The sequence below is a fragment of the Hibiscus syriacus genome, unplaced genomic scaffold (genome assembly GCF_006381635.1).
Source record: "Hibiscus syriacus cultivar Baekdansim isolate YM2019G1 unplaced genomic scaffold, ASM638163v2 tig00110053_pilon, whole genome shotgun sequence".
In the NCBI taxonomy this organism is placed as follows: Eukaryota; Viridiplantae; Streptophyta; class Magnoliopsida; order Malvales; family Malvaceae; genus Hibiscus; species Hibiscus syriacus.
The window spans coordinates 571,900-593,044 of record NW_024062577.1 but is presented as its reverse complement, the minus strand read 5'-3'; positions in this window follow the sequence as shown (position 1 = coordinate 593,044).

The following is a 21,145-nucleotide window of genomic DNA, read 5'->3' as shown; positions in this document are numbered from 1 at the left end:
GAACTGACGTAGCATTTGCTTAACATAATCTGGGGTCCACTATTTAGAACTTATCCAATCTGGGTTTTTTCAAACGGAAATTTAGGAGTAATTTGTATTGGTCAAATATAAATTTTGGTATTTGAGTTTTGCCTCAAGTTCAATTTAGGTATCAAATAGAATATTAAGTTTTTCATCGAACGCTCACACCCTTAATATTTTTTGTGTTAGAATCCGAGACTTCAAGAAACAATAACAATTCGTTTATCACTGAGGTCACTTGATTCGTGTTATCTATTTTTATTCTATTAGCATTAATACTAAATGTCGGGTTAAATTTTGTTTCACAAACCAATTCGACATCAAGCACAATCAATAATGACTAATTTATCTTTAAATTAAACAAATAAAATTCATTATATGAGAATCAAACAAATAGCCTATATGTTTTGCATGCAAACCATTTATCACTACACATAAACATTTGTTAGTTTTGTTATACGAGTAAAACGTGTATGGAAAACATGTTTTCAAAAGATGTAAAATAGAGGATTTTATTGTACATCAAACATATTTTGATAAGCATGCGTTATAATAATTATTTGTAGCATTGATATTCATCGAGCTTTATAAGCTCACTCTTCCTTTTCAAATTTTATAAAGGAAAAAAAAAAACTTACAAAGGATTGGAAAAGCGAACTGTGGTGATCAAACAAGGTTAAGTGTTCAAGTAAAAATAATTTCATAAACTCTCAAAAAATGATTAAAAGAAGGTAAACTATGTGAATAGTTTATTTTTTTCCGGTTTGACCAACATTGATACCAATTTTAAAATTAAAGGTCCATGACCGATAACGTTATCAATACGTTCGATTTTAATCCTTCCGACGTTAACTCTTTAACGGAAATATTATGTGGAAATTACTTGCAACCTGCAGTTAAACATTTTCTACAACTTTCTCACGCTTTTCAGGAAAAATCCATGAACCCTAAACTATATTATATACAATAAATACACGTGTACATAAATAAATACATGTTGAGGGTGCAATACAAGTTGGCAACCTAAGGAGCATATGAAGCTGATATTTTCAAAGTTACTAACACAAACAGTATCGAGAGAAGATATCGTTTCCGACACGTATTATGTATTTGCTTCACTTCATCAATGGAGACGCCGATCATGGTATGCTGACTTGTGAGTTATTAAGGTTGGCGACAAGATGTGGAATTTCCGATGCATATGGCGAGATAGGATCTACGCGAAACCTGTTTTCTCTAAAGAGTGGCCTGAATTCGTGTATGCCAAGCATCTTAAAATCTACGATGTAGTAGTTTTGTATGTTGAGAAAGATGTTGGTGAAGCTGTTGTTACATCCTTCATGCTTAACGAAACAAAAGAATTATCTAAAACATTATCAGCCTCTTCTAATTGTCTATGTAGACATCATTTTTTTCATTTAAATTTTATTATTATTATTAAATTTATTATTACTAAATATTATTATTATTATTATTATTATTATTATTAATATATATATATATATATATATTACAAGCCCAAAGGACCCGGAGGCCCGTTTTACAAATCTAGAGGCCCGGTTATCAAATCCCAAGCCCAAATGGAAACCCTGAATTGATTTGGGGTTTCAGCTAGGGTTTTCAAACCCTAGCCCCCAGCCACCGTCAACATCATCAGTCGTTGGATCTGGCAAGATCCAACGGCCCAAAAGGGTTCCAGATTGAAAACCCTAGGGTTTCTAACCCTAGCAGCCAGCCGTTTCCAGATGCTTCCAGCCGCCTCTGATGATTCCAGGTGGTCCAACAGCTGCTGCCGACACTCCTGAACGTCACGAAGCAACCCACGTCGAGCCCTATGGTGAGTCACCACCATAGCTATGGTGACTCACCAGGCCTTTTATCCTTTGGACCGGTCTGAAGCCATCACCGGGTGGTGGCTATAAAAGCCACCGTCCCCTGCAAGAAAAAAAGAGGAGGAAGCCACGAGAGAAGAGATAGACAGAGAACGAGAGACGAACAGAACGGGAAACAAGCAACAGAGACGAGCAACAGAGACGAGCCACGAACTCACAACCAGCAGTAAACCAAAACAGAAATGAAGAGAAGAAGAGGAACTTACCCTTGAAGCCTCGCTCATTGCCGGAAATACCGAGGGTCACCGGAGTCTCATTTTTCGAAGGTAAAAAAATTAGATCTACATCGATCTAAAGAGATTTAGGGAAAAATGATACTAGAACCGTCATTAGGGTGTTCAGATCTATCTTCTGGGGGGTTTTGTAAATTTCCGGCCACCATTAACGGTGGCCGGCGGCGGCGATCGCCACCAGAGAACGGTGGCCCATGGTCGCCGGGATTCTCTCCGTTGAGAGAGTTAGAGAGAATTTTTAATTCTCTCATTTGTTGAGAGAAGAGAGAAAGAAGATAGTGAGGAAGATGGCCTGAATGGCCGGCCATTCGGGGTATTTAAACCCCTCCCCGAACGACGTCGTTTTGGGGGAGGGGTGTTCGTGTAATTTCCATCATGGGTAAACCATTTCCGCATTCACTATAGTTTGTAATCCTTACGATTTAGTCACTGAAATAAAATTTCAAATGTTTTAAATTAGTTTCTTAATTTTACTTTATTATAATTTAGTCCTTTACATAGAATATAATATTAGGTAAAATAACATTTAGTCCTATAATTATAATTAGTTTTATTTTAATCCCGAATGCATGTTTAATTTGGCATTCGAATTTAAGATAATTTTATTTTAGTCACTAAATTTATAATAGGCAAAATAACATGCTTAGCCCCTACAATATTACATAATTAATTGTGAATTAAATCATTTAATTTTAGTATGTTATAATTTAGTCATTTTTCATTTTTTTAATTTTTATATTTTGCTACTATAATTTCAATATTATTTATTTTAGCCACTCTTTATTTATATTGTAATTTTTGTTTATTTGAAATATATTTAATTATTATTGTTAAGTATTATTATTTAATTCATATAAATATATATTAAGTAGTATTTATTTATTTATTTTATATCTTACATATATAAATTATATATTAATCTATTTATCATTATCATTTTTATAAAAATATTTTTATATATATTTTTTTAAATATCGAAGAAAAGAACTGTCTTAAAACACCTAGAAGCCCTTTTCTGATATTTCTAAATAAGTAAATATCTTACTTTTATAAATTATATGTATCAATCTATTTTTTTTTTATTTTTAGAAAAATGTTTTTATATTTATTCATTTTTTAATATTGAAGAAAAGAGCTGTCTTAAAACACCTAGAAGCCCTTTTCTGATATTTCTAAATAAATAAATATTTTATTTATATATATAAATTAATAGATTTTCTTAAAAAAAATTTGAAATAACAAGATTATTAATTAAATATATTTTTGAACTTTTAATTTTCTAATAATAGAGACAATTTATAATTAATAAAGTACCAATTTTGGGCGTTGTAGGGGTGCTATTCCTTCCCTAAACGTAACCGACCACGAATCCCTTTTTATTTCTAAAAAGAATGAATTTTCGGTTAAAACGCAGATCAGTTTATCTTTTAACTGATGTTTTCTTAAAAACTCTTTTAAAAGATAATTTTTAGGTAATCGACCTACCTGACCCAAAAGGTCGATGGCGACTCCCAAATCATTTATTCACATTATTTTCCCGTCGAGTATTTAAAATTCGTGCCCGGACGAAAACCGGTTACGACAGCTTGGCGACTCCGCTGGGGATAGTCAATCTTTTAAAATCAATTATAAATTGTCTCTATTAATTATAAATTAAAAATTCATATATTTAATTTTTAATTCTTTATTTTCAAAATTTTTATATATACTTATTATTTTCATAGTATTTATATATTTTCTTATTAATATTTCATTTTATTTGCAAATATTTTATTTCATTATTTATTTTTTTCTGTTAGAGGTTTGAACATTTCTCCTCACACACAACACTTGCATTGCATAACATAAAGCTCTATAATTGAGTTTGTCCCTTTTAAGTGGGAGTGAAAGCGACGTCTTCGTGAGAATTTATTCTCCGTGTCAGACCTAGCAAGTAACTTTCGGGGTTCATATGCTCTATGTCTTCGTGAGAATTTATCCTCCGTGTCAGGTATAGAGAAATGTATCCCCTCAAATTGAACTTAATCCGCTTAAGTCTGTAATGGACTAGGATTGAGGGTTGACAGCCCAAGGGGGCATCAACAAGGACAGTTCGAGTACCTTTACTCCTAGAACTGAAAACCTGCATATAATAAACCCTAGAAACTCTCCCGATCTAAAACCATGCCGAAATTTTGTCAGTAGGTATGCACAAAGGAGAAATAAACTCTAGCTTTTAATTTATTTCTTTTTCCTGAATAAATGCATGCGAACTAGAAATCATGCAGTTAGGTTAATTTTTCCAAACAAAGCATGGAACTAGAAAGCATGAGGTTAAGATTTATACATTGATAGATAGATTTTTATAGTTGGTACTAACTATTCTATTTTTTCTTATTTTTTTCATGCATGTTACATTGCTCTAATCTGTTCATATTGATTTCTTTTGTTTGCATTACATGATTATGGCATAACCAAAAGGTGTTGGCTTGAAAGACTGTTCACCATATTGGAAAGAAATCGTAAATGGACAAAAAGTTTTATGATCAAACAAAATATGATGCGGCCAAAGAAAGACATCCTGATGAAACTCTGAGGATAGAAACAAGCTATGCACCCAAAGATCATATGACCATTGAAGAGCAAAAGGAGATACGAGAAATAAGAGAGCAGATGACCAAGATGATGGATAGAATATCTGTTTTGGCCAAAGGAAAAGAGATTCCAACACAGAAAGAGAGAGAGCTCAATAAACCTAACTCTGCAGTTTCAGATACGCAAGGGATTTCGATTCTTAACCAATTTGAGAAATTACAGACAGTCATTATTCGTATTCACAAATCGTCTGGAGATACCAAAGAAATGGTGACGACTGTACAAGCTCCCAGACAAGAGAAGAAATCATGTAATCAAAAATCATCAAAGTTTGGTCTGCTCCCGATGTCTAAAACTCAGGTTCAATCCAAGATAAAAGGTGGTTCTCATCTTGATACTATCCCCATATCATATAAAGAGTTGTATGAGAAGCTACTTGAAGCACAAGAAGTGGATCCATATTATATAAAACCGTTCCAACCTCCGTATCCAAATTGGTATGACATCAACGTTAATTGTGAATATCATGCCGGAGCTCAAGGACATACCATCGAGAATTGTCTTGCCTTCAAACGCCGAGTCCAAAGTCTTTTAGATCATGGAACCTTACAATTTAGGGTAAATGATCGACCTAGTTTGGTAACCGAGGGTCCTGATAGATTAATACCAAAAGTCTTCAAAGGTAAGAATATCAGTAGGGGCGCCTAGAGAGAAGAAGATTTGCTGAGGTTTGAAGCTCAAATACGTCATTTGAAGATTGAAAACGATAAATTGAGCACCAAAATGGAAACCATACATGAAGACTTCCAGAAGGTCAGTCAAGCCTTTCAAATGCTGGTATAGGAAACACCCCAGAAGAGTGGATAGCAGGGGTCACCAAACTGAAAAAGAATTACGACATACATGAAGATCTTGTCCAAAAACTTTTTAAACACAAATGTTCTCTCACAAAGGAAAATGATCAACTCCAAGAATTGACATAGGAGATGAAAGAACACCAGAATGTCATGGAAGAAGCTGCAGTCCAGACAAGCAATATAAGCTGATAAACTAACTGGTTTTAGAGAAGAAAATGGGAAAGTTATTCCTATATGTAAGTTTTGTTGAAGTTAGGACTAAAAGTCCCATACATGTAAAGTTTTTTTAATGTACTGAAGCTTTGGTTCAATGAAATCTGTTCTAGATGATCACTCTTAAGTACACCTTTCATACAGCATTACATTTTGTCTGTGCATTTTCATTTATTTTTTATCTTTGAATTGCACATTTGCATTCTTATTCTTCCATTTATGCATTTTCACATTTTTATTTAAGTACTGTCATGTACTTTAATTATAAAAACATGTTATAATTAATGAAAGGTTTTTTAACAGTAAAACCAAGGCCATTCATTCATATACTTTACTATCATCATGAAAACAATGGAGCAATCCTATGAGGGACTACAAGATCAGTGGCTAGAACAATTGACAAGGTTACCTCAGGATATAAGGAAAGAAACATCAGATTCAGTACCAGATGAATCAGATCAAATTATTCAGGGAATGGAATCTGATAAAGAAAAGATAACTGCTAAAGAGAAATCGTGCTATCAGATTGAAGAATCGAGACAGATATATACCCTGGGGCATCCCACTTGAACCCAAAGAATAGCCTCATTAATTATTCACAATATGAGGAGAAAGTCAAGAAGACAGAGAAAGCAATCAGAAACATGAAATATTAGTGCCCACCATAAAGAATTAGAAGCAAGAAAGCTCAGCTTGGTTCCAGATTTGATTATTCCCCATGAATTCAAAATGCCTGATTTTGAGAAATATGATGGCACCAGTTGTCCCTTAATCCATTTGAGAATGTTTTGTAGAAAAATGGAAGGATATTTGAGTTCTGATGATCTATTAATTCACTCTTTCCATGATAGTCTTGTTGGCCCAACAGTAGTCTGGTACAATCAGTTGACCCAAGAACAGATCAGATGGGTAGATCTAGCTGATGCATTTTTGGACAATATCGGTATGTTAAAGGCTTAGCTCCAACACGTATGGATCTTCGAAGAGTAAAGAAGAAAACCAATGAAAGATTTCAAGAATATGCCCTAAGATGGAGAGGAGTGGCAGCACAAGTTCAACCTCCCATATTAGAAGAAGAGATATCACGTATGTTTCGTAATTCCCTTCCCGCTCCTTTCTGCGAGTGGATGCAGGCAAATCCGACAAAGGAATTCGAGAATCTTGTGACAACTGGAGATTTAGTTGAGAATGTAATCAGTGAAGAAAATTCAAAAGTCACATCCAGGAGCCCAATGGTCAGAAAACAAAAGTTGATGAGTAAATGTATGTCGCATCCAGAATCCCCGCAACTGCAAAAGAAAAAGAGCAAGTAACTGTTCGGATCGACCAAAGAAAATCATGCGATCAAGAAAAACTTTGGAAGTGTTCAAAACTCCCATTTTATACTTGTATCCTCATTTGGTTAAAGGTCAATACATCACACCAAGACCAACTAAAGTGAGACCAAACCCTTCTGCTCATAGCTATGATCAAGATAGTGTTTGTAATTTTCACTTGGGGGTATCCGGGCATTCTACAGGCAATTGTAGGCCACTGTTAAAAGAAATTGAGATGCTTGTTGACAAAGGGGTTTTGACACAAAAAATGATCAAGAAATGGGGGGCAAATAAGGATGAGAATCCTGATCCTATTACATACCCAACATTAGAAAAATAATGAAGCATAATAGATAAAGAAGTGTTACCTACCACTATAGTACTTTTCTATTTTTAGCATCTTGTTTGAACTTGTTTTTTTCCTTTCTCCGCTTTTTGTGCAATAAATAAATTTGTGTTGCATTCAATCAATTTTGTAAGCTTCCAGTTCTTTGAATATCAACTGGATTAAAAATTCTTCATGATTAGAGTTGTAATCTTTGACAAAATATTAAGATTGAAAACCAGAAAAACAAGGACCCTTGACTTACCCCAGAAGAAATACACCCAAACAAAATCCTATTACAAACATGAGATAACCTTCTCCAATTGAAAGACATTACAAAAGGCTTGGTATTTATATAGGAGCGTACAACATGGGGCATCATTGGTGTTACATTACAAAAATGATTAGAGTATTTTCTATGATGACGTTCGATGATGAACATAATTTTTACAAATAGGTAAATCTAGTTTAAGTCAGTTGCTTGGGAATTAAATTCTAACGAAGAGATTTTCTGAATTCCACCAAAACACCTAGACTATAACAGGTTCTTCTTAACAAGCTTAAGAAATTGGATTTAAATACTCATGTTATATTATTATACAATAAAGCTTGAGTTGTCCCTTTAGAGCAATTGGTTAATCACCCTGGCTTTATGGATAATAGTCAGCTAACCCATTATATTATTATATGCAAAAAACTGTCCTCTAGAGCAATTGGTTAATCGCCCCGGCTTTATGGATAAGTTTCAATTAGCCTGATAAAGGTGATTATATTATATATACAATAAAGCTGAATTCAGCTAGCCAAAATGGCAAATGTGTTAACAAATGGACTAAGGGAGTTACGAAACACCTGTTATAGTCAACTTCACACAAGCACTCAGAAATTTCATTTTTAGACCGATATTTTCGCACTACTTTGATTAGATGAGTCTAAATAAAAAATTCCAGAGAATTGAAATGGAAGAACTCTAGAAAGTCTAGTAATTGACAATCCTAGTTGCGTCATTTTGTACGCATCCGGTTAAAATACCAAGTCCTTAAAGTGAGGCATGTGACAAAGTTCACAAAAAGAGAGAGGAGTGACATCTTAAATAGATGTAACCATAAAAAATAGGAAAGCCATCCTGAAACCAACCCAAATTTTGATACTTGTCAAAGAGCTATAATTCTCAAACATTAAAGAATTGTTGATTATTTTGATATTCTTTGAATTCATGTTTATGATTTGATTTTATTGTGAATCTATAATAGGCAACACTTTGCAAAATTCTTTCATTCTTCAATAAAGAAAGGAGAAAAAACATTTTCAAACAGGACAGTCTCAAATGAGAAAGGTATTTGAAGCAATTGTTGCTTATTCTACCTCTGTTGTAGAATGAAGCGCTTCACATTTTTGAAGGCAAGTGGTCCAAGAAGCCAGAAAGTCTGGAGAATTGAACTTGTGACACTCTCCTATGACATTAGCAATTCATCAAGAAAGATTATCGTTTATCTCATGCTGAGGGCGATAAGCATCACCGGACAGATTATTTTCCCCAACCATCAATTCATGTTCTCTAGAAGATTACATCATAAAGCCATGAACAAGTTACTACCTGCACTCTGGTGTTAGCTCAAGTCTTGATACATCATTGCTACTTCTTCTATGCCGGTCTATTTCTTTGTCAAGATAATATCCATTATGTCCTTCAGAAGATTGCTGAATTTGAACTGAGGACTTATGGCACAGAATAAGACATTGGAACAGAATCTACCCTATAGGCCTTTTATATAGGGGAACATTGGTTACATGATTCCAAAAAGTTGAAGATGACCAGTTTACTGTCAACTAAACGTTTCATGATTCGAAAAGAGTGGAATATATTGAGCAGCAGAAGAGCTGTCGTAGCAGTCATTGCAAGAAAATGCACTAATAAAAATCTTCTATTTCATCCTGATGATGTTTATTTCTTCCAGTAAGGTTGTTACGCTGGATGTCATCGACAACAAGGTCGAATCCACCAAATCTACTCATCAATTGCTCCAATCGATCATCATTCTTCTTGCACATCTGTTTTCAAAGGTATGCCAAGACAGTAGAAGGAGACATCTGCATCACTGATCCCAGGAAAAAAGAGACAGGACATTGATATCACCAGAGAACATGTCTAGCAGCTCCTTATGTATGGTTTTTAGGGAAACCTAGAAGCATTTCTACCTCATCAGGTTCAAGTGGAACAACTTTATTTCTTCCAACCCATACCAGATTCCATTTTCGGCACTCATCAAGACATACTTCTGGACACTCGAAGGTAGCTCATCGTCATAAGCTTCAAGAGCCTTACAGATCCTTTCTGTCAAATGGAACTTCTTGTACATGTTTGTAAGCAATTCAATTTGTTCTTGGATCCCAAGAAGGCTATCATTTCTTGTCAATGGAAAAATATCATGTATAGTGCATGGAGAAAACAAGTAAGAGGAAATCTGTTCTCAATTGGCAGATATGAATATAGCCTATTTTCAGTGTAATAGCATGAAATGCTTTGATCTACAAATTATGGCTATACATCGAATAAGTACTGTGATTCCAGTCCAAACATTAACTGGAGCAAGTGCCACGTTCTCATAGTAGAAATAAGGAGACCCAATAGCATCTTCTGGAAGTGTTCTTTGAGTTATCTGATCTGGTTGGTATGAACACAGAACCAATTATTGAATTTTGGAAGGAATGTGCTAATAACATCTTCTGGAAGTGTTCTTTGAATTATTTGATCTGGTTTGGTAGGAACCAGAACCAATCATTGGAATTAAAAGATGAATTGCATGATCGTTCATTAAGAAGCTTCTTTTCAAGCTTCTTTGTTTATTCCTTTCCCAAGAATCATAGCCCAAGTTTCGCCTTTTCTTGTAATTGGGATCATTGCATAATGACTTCCTACCTTTTACCAGAAGAAGTGCACAGCAGCCTTAGTCATTTGAGCAACACATATAAAATCTGTCAACTTTGCAATGATGAATCTGGAACCACATCTCTCCATGGCTATTGAAGCCTCAAGCCTCTGAGAATCCCATTTTGTCAAGTATAACAGTTATTCTCCTCATCAGAATCAGAATTCAGGATTCCTCGATATCAGAATTATCAATATCTGTGAAATCATCCTGAAAGATCGCTTCATAATCAGATGAGTTATATCAGAATCAACATGTTGCATGAATGTGGATTTTTCAAGAGCCTGTACCACTGTATATGTAGTCTTGCTATTGCATCAAATTACGTTTGAAAATTGGTTTCTCTCCCACAAAAAGTATATTTCAGAGATGGCCTTCACTGAAAGATGATAAGCCACTGTGTCAGCCGGAACGGATTACCAAGCTATTTTACTGCTCTGTCCGACAAATCCCTACAGATGCAGAAAATGGTCACCTCATTCAGAAGACACATATCTCAGACGTTTCTGTTAGAATGATTGAGTACTTCTTAAGTTTATGACAACATAAAGAGAATTTCTCCAGTTACTTGACAACATTACTGTTCAGTAACACCAGAATGAGAGTATTCAAGATAAACAGATTTGGGGCATGAATAAAGCCACAAGTACAACAATGTATTGTCAAAATTAGACCTCGTGGGGATCATGATATTCAAGTCAAACAGACATTGAGAGTCAACCAGAAGCAGAATATTGGGGCATCTCGAAAGCCATTTCAGACAGAAATGTTTCATGTGGGACATCTTGAGGACCCATTTCAACCAGAAATAGAATATTGGGGCATTTTGAAGGCTCACAACAATATGAATATTTGGGCATTTTGAAGGTTCATCTCAACAAGAAGTAATGACTAAGCATACTTTTAACATCTGTATCAAACAATGTTGGGGCATTTTAAAGGTTCCTTCAGACAGATCCATGTGGGGCATTTTGAAGGCTCAAATTAACAAGAAGCAAATATCGAGGCATGCTGAAAGCCCATTTCAATCAAAATTAGGACTGTTGATGCATTTTTTGAACGATCGTATCGGCAAATACTGGGGTATACTGAAGGCCCACATCATCATTGACTTGAACAAATATTTCCAATGAGACAAAAAGATATGAAAAATGAAAATGATAAAACAGTGGCAGTCGAGCTGACTATACATAATTGCTTCATCAGGCAGTGCATTAGAATATGTGTTGTTGAACAAATATACTCATCAAGTATGGTTTCAAATACAATCTTCTTAAACCATATATCACATGACAGTGTGTTAAACTACATCATGAACAAAGATGGTCCCTTTGTAGACCATTCAATCTAAGGATCAGTTCCTCGAGACCTCGAAATCTGAATTTGGCCTTTTGAGTGTCGGTGATAATTGAAAATATTCTTTGCATTCCTGTCAGTTAGTTTCAACCATACTGTTGAGGTTACGAAGCGTTTTTCACATTTTTTGTTAATTGATGACATTGAAGAGAGAAGCTCATGTATATTGCTTTTTCCCGATTGTTACTGGGGTTATCATTGCCAGCTAGACTAAACCGAGTTTTTATCTATTTGGTTTATCATGTGCGTTTCATCCCCAACATCAAGAATTCTATGGATATCGTTCTGTACATGGATCCTATAACTGAAGTGTTTCTATTTTCTACCATGCTCATCACGGAATAAAACGTGATCTGTATCACACTTTGCCTTTGCCCGAGATGATATCAAGATCAGTTGGTCTCTTATTCCAATTCAGCAACTAGCATCTTGTGGATTTGACTAACTTTTGGTCTACCAACATCACACTTGAATCCCCATGGAGTTTTGTTCTCAAATGGTCTAAGGACATCATACAAAAGCTTTGAACACTAGACAATGAGTTTCAATGATTGAGAAACCTTGGCAGAAGCCACAGGAAACGATGAATGTGTTTTCAAATGTTTTACATCTGAGCTGAAACCACATGAGATGAAGAATGTATTGTCAAATATTTTACGAACCAGTAATTATGATGCTGAACCAATACTGCATATCATATGGTTTTCCTTTATTAATACAGGATGAAGTTTGTTTTCTTCAATTTCAAGATCAGAAATGAGATATAATGAAGATTTCTTTCCACAGAAAAAGAGCTGAAATTTTAACAACAAGAAATTATTGGAGCCAACTAAGGTTGAACGACAGGTTGATTGTTAAGCATCTCGACATGATATGGTCCAAGTTGCCTTATTCGAGATCTGATTATATGTGGAAACATGAAAGGAATTGGAATAAATCTTCCTTATGATGTGTTTCAAAAGTCAAATTAGAACAAACTCTACTCTCCTAATTAATCCCTGCTGAGTCAGATGATAGATTCTCTTTTCAAAAATGAAAGCTTTATGGGATATCTACACAAGTCTAAGCAAAGAAGGTTGGTTTTATCCAAGACAAGATAGGGCATCAAAGTCATAGCTCTGACTATAGCAAGAGTTCCACAAATAAAACATTTCTTCTGAGACTTTCATGAAGCAAAGAAGACAACAAAGATACAAGTTGATCAGATGATTCTACAGAAATGTAAGCTTGATAGCATAAATTGCTACACTGACATCCAGAGGTAACCCTGGCAATAAATGATGAACTAGAGGAAGACCAAGTTCACCACTTTGAAGACAAATAAAGATTGCATCAACATTCATGCATTCATGAAACATCATTTTACACAATAAACATGCATTACATTGATACATTGAGTGCATTCAAACATGAAGTTTTACAGATCTTCGGAATAACAAGAAGTTCATGGTAAGAAATACCTTACAAGAAGAAGGTATTCAAACCGTAAATACAGGAATCATGTAACATTTGAGAAGAGATGGACGCAATCCACAAAAATGAGCATTATCTTGAGATTGGGGCATGTTACCCAATCAACATGTTATTTTGAAAAAAAAAATGAGAAAACGATTTCCATAGTTTCTCATTCAATCTTTTCTAAAAATGAAATTGATGAAAAGTAAGAAAACAATTTCCTTAGTTTTTTACTTAGTAAACTATTTCCCACATCTGTAAGTCCTTCAGTGCATGATGTTTCCAAAAAGCCTTCGGGAGCTTTTTGATGTTTCAAAGCCTTAGGGTCATCTGTAAGTCCTTCAGTGCATGATGTTTCCAAAAAGCCTTCGGGAGCTTTTTGATGTTTTCAAAGCCTTAGGGTCATCTGTAAGTCCTTCAGTGCATGATGTTTAAAAAGCTTCGGGAGCTTTTAATGTTTTCAAAGCCTTCGGGTCATCTGTAAGTCCTTCAGTGCATGATGTTCCAAAAAGCCTCGGGAGCTTTTTGATGTTTTCAAAGCCTTCGGTCGTCTGTAAGTCCTTCAGTGCATGATGTTTCCAAAAGCCTTCGGGAGCTTTTTGATGTTTTCAAAGCCTTCGGGTCATCTGTAAGTCCTTCAGTGCATGATGTTTCCAAAAAGCCTTCGGGAGCTTTTTTGATGTTTTCAAAGCCTTAGGGTCATCTGTAAGTCCTTCAGTGCATGATGTTTCCAAAAAGCCTTCAGGAGCTTTTTGATGTTTCAAAGCCTTCGGGTCATCTGTAAGTCCTTCAGTGCATGATGTTTCCAAAAAGCCTTCGGGAGCTTTTGATGTTTTCAAAGCTTTGGGTCATCTGTAAGCCCTTCAGTGCATGATGTTTTCAAACATTTCCATCATGCTCAAAAGAAGCCAAATGAAAAATTATTGTCTTTTCGTCTTTGCTTTATTCTTGTTAACACAAGATGAGCAAAGAGGGGTAGCTGTAGACATCATTTTTTCATTTAAATTTATTTTATTATTAAATTATTATACTAAAATTATTATTATTATTATTATATATATATATATATATAATATATATATATATATATATATATATATAATATATATATATATATATATATATATATATATATATATATATTACAAGCCCAAAGGACCGGAGGCCCGTTTTACAAATCTAGAGGCCCGGTTATCAAATCCCAAGCCCAAATGGAAACCCTGAATTGATTTGGGGTTTCAGCTAGGGTTTTCAAACCCTAGCCCCCAGCCACCGTCAACATCATCAGCCGTTGGATCTGGCAAGATCCAACGGCCCAAAAGGGTTCCAGATTGAAAACCCTAGGGTTTCTAACCCTAGCAGTCAGCCGTTTCCAGATGCTTCCAGCCGCCTCTGATGATTCCAGGTGGTCCAAAGCTGCTGCCGACACTCCAGAACGTCACGAAGCAACCACGTCGAGCCCTATGGTGAGTCACCACCATAGCTATGGTGACTCACCAGGCCTTTTATCATTTGGACCGGTCTGAAGCCATCACGGTGGTGGCTATAAAAGCCACCGTCCCCTGCAGAAAAAAAGAGGAGGAAGCCACGAGAGAAAAGATAGACAGAGAACGAGAGACGAACAGAACGGGAAACAAGCAACAGAGACGAGCAACGAGACGAGCCACGAACTCACAACCAGCAGTAAACCAAACAGAAACGAAGAGAAGAAGAGGAACTTACCCTTGAAGCCTCGCTCATTGCCGGAAATACCGAGGGTCACCGGAGTCTCATTTTTCGAAGGTAAAAAAATTAGATCTACATCGATCTAAGAGATTTAGGGAAAAAAGGATACTAGAACCGTCATTAGGGTGTTCAGATCTATCTTCTGGGGGGTTTTGTAAATTTCGGCCACCATTAACGGTGGCCGGCGGCGGCGATCGCCACCAGAGAACGGTGGCCCATGGTCGCCGGGATTCTCTCCGTTGAGAGAGTTAGAGAGAATTTTTAATTCTCTCATTTGTTGAGAGAAGAGAGAAAGAAGATAGTGAGGAAGATGGCCTGAATGGCCGGCCATTCGGGTATTTAACCCTCCCGAACGACGTCGTTTTGGGGGAGGGGTGTTCGTGTAATTTCCATCATGGGTAAACCATTTCCGCAGTCACTATAGTTTGTAATCCTTACGATTTAGTCACTGAAATAAAATTTCAAATGTTTTAAATTAGTTTCTTAATTTTACTTTATTATAATTTAGTCCTTTACATAGAATAATATATATTAGGTAAAATAACAGATTTAGTCCTATAATTATAATTAGTTTTATTTTAATCCCGAATGCTTTTAATTTGGCATTCGAATTTAGATAATTTTATTTTAGTCACTAAATTTATAATAGGCAAAATACATGCTTAGCCCCTACAATATTACATAATTAATTGTGAATTAAATCATTTAATTTTAGTATGTTATAATTTAGTCATTTTCATTTTTTTAATTTTTATATTTTGCTACTATAATTTCAATATTATTTATTTAGCCACTCTTTATTTATATTGTAATTTTTGTTATTTGAAATATATTAATTATTATTGTTAAGTATTATTATTAATTCATATAATATATATTAAGTAGTATTTATTTATTTATTTATATCTTACATATATAAATTATATATTAATCTATTTATCATTATCATTTTTATAAAAATATTTTTATATTTATTTTTTTTAAATATCGAAGAAAAGAACTGTCTTAAAACACCTAGAAGCCCTTTTCTGATATTTCTAAATAAGTAAATATCTTACTTTTATAAATTATATGTATCAATCTATTTTTTTATTATTATTTTTAGAAAAATGTTTTTATATTTATTCATTTTTTAATATTGAAGAAAAGAGCTGTCTTAAAACACCTAGAAGCCCTTTTCTGATATTTCTAAATAAATAAATATTTTATTTATATATATAAATTAATAGATTTTCTTGAAAATAAATTTGAAATAACAAGATTATTAATTAAATATATTTTTGAACTTTTAATTTTCTAATAATAGAGACAATTTATAATTAATAAAGTACCAATTTTGTGCGTTGTAGGGGTGCTAATCCTTCCCTAAACGTAACCGACCACGAATCCCTTTTTATTTCTAAAAAGAATGAATTTTCGGTTAAAACGCAGATCAGTTTATCTTTTAACTGATGTTTTCTTAAAAACTCTTTTAAAAGATAATTTTTAGATAATCGACCTACCTGACCCAAAAGGTCGATGGCGACTCCCAAATCATTTATTCACATTATTTTCCCGCCGAGTATTTAAAATTCGTGCCCGGACGAAAACCGGTTACGACAGTCTCATTCGATTGGGTTATCTGTGTAAGTTTCTTCAGCTCAAGTAACTTGAAAAGAAAATTCTTTGTTCGCCGGCCTTGATTTCCATTGGAACAAAACATCATTTCTCTTTTCAGTTTTCTTTTGTTAATCAAGATGATTGACATCATCTTCTAAAATGGTCTCTTCAAAGTTCTTCTTCTTCCTCGTATTTCTCCGCTTATCCTTTCTTCCACCAGCTTTTACAGAAGATGAACCCTGTGTTAACCAGTAAGGTAATGGAGTTTCTAAACAAAGAGAGAAATTGATTTCATAAAGCTTCGGTTGATTTCATTGAGAGAGAAGGAACGCTTTTATAGTGGTCTTTTGCATGAGGAATAGCTGAGTAAAACAAATCTAACAAAACATTATTTTTGTAAACAACCCTAACAGAGTGTGCCAGCTCATTGCTAACCAACTCATGCATGTTGCATGCATGCTGAGTCACCTCATATACCAACATGCTCTATGCCTCTTCCATTGTTCTTCTCTTCGACAACTTGAAGCTTTTGATGAAATATCGGAAAACTAGAGCGAGATAACGGCTTTGTAAGACCATCAGCTGTCCAACCATGGTATCAAATAGCGTTCTGAAAACGATATTGAGACTGTAATATTGCGGTCGAGCCACCGTCCGAAACCATTATTCATAGTGGATCCTTCTGTTTGAAATCAAAACTTGATCTTTCAGGGTTCCAGTCCCAGCTTCCTACTCAAACTGTAATTTTTGCTTCTCATCTGGGTGTGGGCACTCCTTGTACATTCTTCATGTTTAACCAACAAAATCAATCGTTTATCCAAAAGAAAAGAAAAAAAAAAACAAAACCTGATTCTGGTTTGGAGAGAAAGAAGGGCCATAGAGTTTTCTTCTTTTAGTTTTCTAGAATGTTCATTCAAACGGTTTTAAGATGAGTTTATATTTTTCGGGTAGTATGTTAACACCTGTCTCCCACTTTGTTGCTTTAATGGATGTAGTTAGTGCGGTGCACATGGACTTTTATCATTTTATTTTTTAGTTTCAATAAAGAGCTGGCCATTTCATTGTCAAAAAAAAAATATTATATATATATTATAAACTTATAATTTTATATTTATATTTATATGGAATTTTTTTATTAGTTCTTATGTGGATTTTTAAAAAAATAATATAAAAAAAATAAAATAAAAATATACTGATTAGGTACATGAGACCAAAATTACGTGTAACCAGGTTTATAAATACCCGCCTCTTACGGGCCAAGACTCGAAAGTCTCGAATACCTGACATTTCGTTACTTAAAATATAAGTACCTAAATTTAAACACCCTTAACATGACAATTAAGCCAACAACCTAGAGCTCCCTTAAAAAGCACACTAAACTACTGGGCTAAGTCCACTTGGTAATAGTTTACAACATTTTAATATTTTATTTTTAGCTAAAGACCTTCTAATGTAAGGAAAACAGATTGAATCCAAAAAATAGCCGGAAGGGATCACACTTGGGTCTTCAAGGGTATTACGACGTGCTCCTATCACTGAACAAACACTCAAATTTGGTTCATGTCTTCAACATAATGTATTTACCTTGTATCATAACAAAAATAAAAAATGAATTAAACATTGATTATTTTAGAGAATATATAACCACCAAAACAAAGCAAAATTAGGCCAATAATCATGTTTAAGATTAGTTGTGTAAAATTTTAAAAAAATTCACGACGCGACACTCGCAGTGACCGCGATGGCATCCGTTATGTCCGCAACCGCGATAAACGCGACGCGACGAAACCTGACAACAAACGCTATTTAAAACCCTGGACCCAACCAACTTGTACATTGGGCATCCCAGAGGTGCACCATCATTTTGAGTTAGTTTGGAGCAAGAACCATAGGCTTAGGCATTGATTTGCATGGTTCATATTAACTCGTTCAAGTAACTTGAGGAAAAGTTACCAAAGCTCTTTACCTCAAGGCCAAGGAAATAGCTGAGTTCCCCAAAATTGAGGGAAAATTTCGAGCCTAGAACTTGAACAACATCATCGATAGCCTTTTTGACTCACCGATGACAATGATGTCGTCAATAAATCAACACATACGTTTTCACTCCACCATTGTTTTGAACGAATAATGAAGCATCAACAGGTGGGCTTTTGAAGCCGACATCGAAGAAACTAGCGTATTTAGAGTACCACATGCGAAGTGCTTGACGGAGGTCATATAAGGCTTTGTGAAGGCGACACACCAAGGAGAGCTATCAACTGCTCGTGCTCAAAACCAGGAGATGATGCATGAAACCTCCTCGCGTAGCTCGTCGTTTAAAAAGGGTTTGTTGATGTCGACCTGGTGAAGAGGCCAATCATTTAACACAGCTAAGGAAAACACATTCATAGTTGCTTTGACGATAGGGCTGAAAGTATCACTGAAAGCAGGTCCATGAACCTGAGAGAAGCCCTTATCTACCAAACGGGCCTTATATCTAGCCACTGTGCCATCAACATTGTGTTTGACCTTAAACAGCCACTTGCAACCACTTTCGTACGGCCTGCTAGAAGAGGCTCCAATGGTCACGTACAATTGCGAACGAAAGCATGGTACTCAGCTAAAACAACCTCCTTCCATTGAGGTGATCAAGAGTTGAGCTATGGTGATAGAGTTAATATTACATATTTTTGTTATTATTACCTCTCATTTACGCTGAATATTACTAGTAATTTCGGTCCATTGAGCATCGTATAGAAGACAAGGAAAACTCCTTGAATATTTAATTTGGAATTTACCTGGGACAATGTTATCCAGAAAGTGAAGAAGAATTCAACCAGAAGACTTAACTATTTATCTTTTGTGATAGCATTTTTTAATTTAGATTTCTAGTTTGATTATTCTATTATTATTTATTTAACTAGTTATTTTATTAGAACTCTTATAGGATTTTTAGTTTGATTATTTTAGGAATTAGTTATTTTTTTTTTAGACTCACGGGTTATAATACCCTTTAGGTTCAACAGTCGAAATGGAGATTGAATTTATTTTCCTTGGTTATTTATTGAAGTTATACTTTTCTTTCATCTTCATCTTTCTTTCTTTATTTTCTTTCATTATTTTCTTTTTACAATGCTAAGCATGATCCAATCCATGCTGGATAAACTTATACTCAGCCAAATGTTTTTTGCGAAACTCAATTCCATTCGTGAGAATTGATCTTGATCTTTACACCTTCAGATCGTATTCTTGATTCTTTAGAAACTGAGAGTGGGAATCGATCATTCTCTTAAAAGTTATTATATCTTCAGCTCAAAATATGCACGTTGATTTGAAGATTGTTTTGCTTGAAGTTTGGAAGTCGGATCGGTTGGTCGTAATTCGACTTCTTGTGAACAAAATTATCGGCGATCCGTTAAAGGGAATCAAGATCGAGTTCGATTCTTGATGAGACGCTATAACTTGAGTCAAGTTTTTCCAGAATTTAAAGTTATTTTGGATCTAACGGCGATAGATGTGACTAGACCAAAGAAGATCGGATTTCATAGATAGACTTGGAAAATTAGATTAACTAGAGAGAAGAGTTAGTTGCAGGGGTTGTGCCCTATTGAATGTAACCAGCATACATCATAAAGGGAAGCTTTTATTTCGATGATTGATCAAAATTGAGGGTAAGCAAAACCTGAGGCCATATCATCTTTATTGAAATTTTCTACTTTATCTACTTTATTTATTTTCTCATTATTATTTTTTTAATTCACTATTTATTTATTTTCATTTATTTTAAATCCCCTTTTTATTTTCTTATAGTTGATTCAATCCGAGAAACAACATTATCAAACTTCCTTAGTCCCTCTGAATCAACCCTACTTCTCTATTCTACTTTATTTATTTATTTATTTGAGAATTGAGAATTATTTTTATTTGGAAAATTCAACACTTGTCAAATTGGCTTCGTTGCTAGGGACTTTGGTAAATTTACTAATATTGTTTCGTGTTTTGATTTATGACCAGGAAAAATCCAAGCGAACTAGCAGATTGGGTACCTGAGATCGTAGCACTAGCCTGAAGAATACGCGCACGTACACTACGAGAAAGGCGACAAGAACAACAACAATCCGAACTTAATCCAGAGATACCTTTTGACGCAGAAACCTTCTCTAACGCCGAAGAAGACTTCGAAGAACCAATCCAAGAATTAGTTGTGGCACTTAGGGGTGTTAAAAAACTATTACCGTTAATCGGTATAATCGCTATATTTAACAGGTTAGTTAACCGAACCGTTAATGTTAAACGGTTTCGGTTAACCAAACCGCTAAAAATGATGGTTAATGGTTTAGGTTATGATTACGAATTTTAATAAACGGTTAACTGGTTAACCGTTAAAATTAAATTTATAATTATATATATATATAATAGGAAAAATACTAATAAAAAATTAAAAATAAAAGTAAATTATAATCTGGTTCGATCCGAAGATCATACAGTTAAAGCGTTACACGAACCACCGAAGTGGCTAACCCAAAATTTTCCATTCAAAACATTTGTAAAATGTCCATAATCGTTTACCATAACATGAATGAATGATCATAAATTAAGGTTTAAAAATATGGGAGTCTCCCAATAAGTACAAAATACAACCTCCGAGTTTTAAATCAAAACAAAGTTAT